Source organism: Benincasa hispida, unplaced genomic scaffold (genome assembly GCF_027475165.1).
Source record: "Benincasa hispida cultivar pf3 unplaced genomic scaffold, pf3_genome.v1.1 HicScf1647, whole genome shotgun sequence".
NCBI classification, from domain to species: Eukaryota; Viridiplantae; Streptophyta; class Magnoliopsida; order Cucurbitales; family Cucurbitaceae; genus Benincasa; species Benincasa hispida.
Genome location: NW_028326017.1, coordinates 1 through 3,168, shown reverse-complemented (window position 1 = coordinate 3,168; position 3,168 = coordinate 1). Strand labels below are relative to the sequence as shown.

The window sequence follows — 3,168 nt, the reverse complement described above, 5'->3', positions numbered from 1 at the left end:
AAACCTCCTTTTTTGGTGCAACATGGCGCTCTCGATCAGCAATAGCCCTTTTGTGTGCAAGCCATTGTTCCTTCCACATATTTAGTGAAGGGAGACAATCAGACAATCAGATGGAACCAAGTTTCACAATCACAACAACCATCAAATCATACGTTTCTGAAAAGATATATGGTAAATAAACTCAATACATCTAGAAGCTATGACAGGTTAACTACTTATCCAGTTTTAATGAAGGCTATATTTAGACCCATTCAATCTTGTGTAGTACATTAAACTCTTTAAGGTTCAAGATCAACCTGAATGTAATGGACATACTGTAACCATATACCTTTCATACTTTGTTTGTAACAGAAAAGTAATTATATTATCAGTAATTCTGAAATAGGTGCATAAGGGTAGAACCTGATAGCAATCTCTCCTTGTTTAGAAACCAGAGTTGCCAGTTGGTTGAAGATATTGCTCAATTCATGAATGGTGGATTCAACATTTTGAAGAGCGAACTCTGCTCTGCATATAAGTATCTTGTAATGGAACCATCTGTTGTTGCTGCTGCTGCTGCAACAACGGTTGACCATCCCCATCCACCTGCTTCTAGTAAATTCACAAGCAACATAATTTTCATTTCACCACATGATAATAATTTAATTAACTTTGACAGGATCACAGGAAAGTAGATACCAACATGACCAAAGAAAATGATCAAAAGCAAAGAAGAAATATAGCACAACATAATTTTTTAAATATAGGAGCTCATGTGCACTTTCATTAAAAACAAGGATAACTGACCCCCTAGCTTCAACATGACCAAAGAAATTTTAATTACTTGAAATTTTGGCATAAAAGGTTACCTCAGCTACTTGAATTGTTGCTTTTCGCTCCTCTACTTGCGTCACTCTTCCAACCCAAACAAATATTTCAGCACCACAGTCCAGGAGATAACATTTATTATTTTCCCGTATGCTTAGGCTAACAACTACCCACATCCAAATTGCTAGATTTCTGTGCCAATGAGAAGTCTCTCATTGGCAGAGGGAAGATTTGAGTTTGCAAGTTCATAACTTGCAGTTGTGGAATCCTTTCTTCCAAGAGGAACATCCCAGTAAGGGCCACCCACCTGCAAAGCAAACAATTCCATCATTAGCATTTTGACACTCATCAATGATTTTAGATCCAGAATATAATTTTTAATAAGTAAGAACAATGATATGTTTCCATAATCCCCTCCTTGTTTAATAACCATTTAGGCATTGGTTGGTAACTATTCAGTTTTTTATTTTTAATTTTTTAAAATTAAGCCTACAGACACCCCTTCCACCTCTAGGTTTCTTGTTTTGTCATCTACTTTTTACCCATATTTTTAAAAATTAAGCCAAAATTTGAAAACTAAAAAAAGTAGTTTTTATAAACTTGTTTTTGTTTGTAGAATTTGGCTAAGAATTCAACTCTTGTACTGAAGAAAAAATGCAAACTAGGTAAGAAAATGAGAGAATATAAGCTTAATTTTCAAAGACCAAAATAAAAAAAAAGATAGTTACCAAACGAGGTCTTAGTTTTTTTTTGAAGATTAAGCTTAGAAGCACTATTTTCACAAAAAAGTTTCTTTGTCCTTTTATCCCCTTTCTTGTTTTTGTTCTTAGAACTTGACTAAGAATTCAAGTGTTTCTTTAAGAAATGTGAAAATCATATTAACGAATTTGGGAGAACAAGCATAAAGTTCAGAAAACAAAAAACAAGAAATGCAATTGAAAGCTTAAATTTTGGGTTAATAATTACCAGAATCACTGCATCCCTAGCTGCAATAATGAGTATATCTACAAAAGAAACAATTCTAGGGCATTCTGATTCAAGGCTGTTCTTAATCCTATCAATGATTCTAAAGCCTTTGAGGGAGTGTATGTTGATGGAAGCCTTTTTCTCTCCCTGTAATGTTATAGTGTCATCCAGCAGAACCGACCCGTCGCACCTCTAATTCAAATCCTAACAATTGTGAGTTCGGTTCACATGAATATCATGCCTATATTTTCAATTCGATAAGATAAAAACAAGATAAAAACCAATACATCCACCTATGAGCTTCTTTGTTTTATGATCCATTTTTTCACAAAATTTTTCAAAATTCAAGCCAAGTTTTGAGAGGGAAAAAATCACAAAATTCTAGTTTCAGACTTCATTACTCTTGAACTTCAAGATTTGTGTCTATTTGATTCCTAAACTTTCAAAATTATAAATTTCATCCTGGAGCATTGGAATCTTTTAAAATCACAAATATACTAAACTCAAAATTGAAAATTCAAAGTTTCATAAGATATCATATTCAAACTTATATCTAATAGATCAATTAGTTTTTTAAAATATTTTGAATTTATCAAGGACCTGTAAGACACAAAATTGAAGGATTAGGACTTGTTAAGCACAAATTAAGTTTAGAAACTTATAATCACTTTAAAAGTTTAACGACCAAATAGACACAAACTTCAAAATTTAGAGATTAAACTTTACAAAAAGTATTATAACAAACAAACAATTACCTTACATATTTTTGTTCTCTTTTTCAAAAGAAAAAGAAAACAACAAACAAACAAGAGCTAAGACTCCAAAAATCCAAAACAAGAACGTTATCAAATAAGCCCAGCTTCACGAAAGCCAAGTTTCATTAAAAAGTAAAATCAAGAGTGAGGCCATAAACTTGAAATGCAAGCTCTGATTTAAAGAAGCAAGACAATTTCAGTATAATAAAGAGAGGTACCAAAACAAAAAGTGAATTGAACCTGAACAAAGCAGTCGTGAAAGTGCAATCGGACAACAAAAGCTGCATTGCATGGTTCAGAAAGCACAACACACTCTATTTCTTTCCTCACAACCTGCAACACATTGGAAAAGTTTTGGCATAATAACCCAATGTCAATCGGGGCTCCCCTATTTCAAACAAGTTGTGGCTCACAACAAAGAAAATAGAAAGCATTATGAACGAACGATTATGAAGAGTTGAATAGCCCAAACAATTATCCATATGCTCGTCATTATCAAGAATGTCAAGTGTCTAAAGAAATTGTTTTGCATTGAAGAATAAAATAAAATAAATGATATACGAAACCAAAGAAGGCATTACACTCCTACTATAGCCAAAATCCAAACATATACATTTCAAATATCATTTGGAAGGAGATA

General features: G+C 32.7%; 1 pseudogene; it reads right to left on the bottom strand.

Moving 5' to 3' along the window:
• Positions 1-991: 991 nt before the first annotated feature.
• On the bottom strand, positions 992-3,010 carry LOC150030785 (peroxidase 11 pseudogene; annotated as a pseudogene).
• Positions 3,011-3,168: the final 158 nt, after the last annotated feature.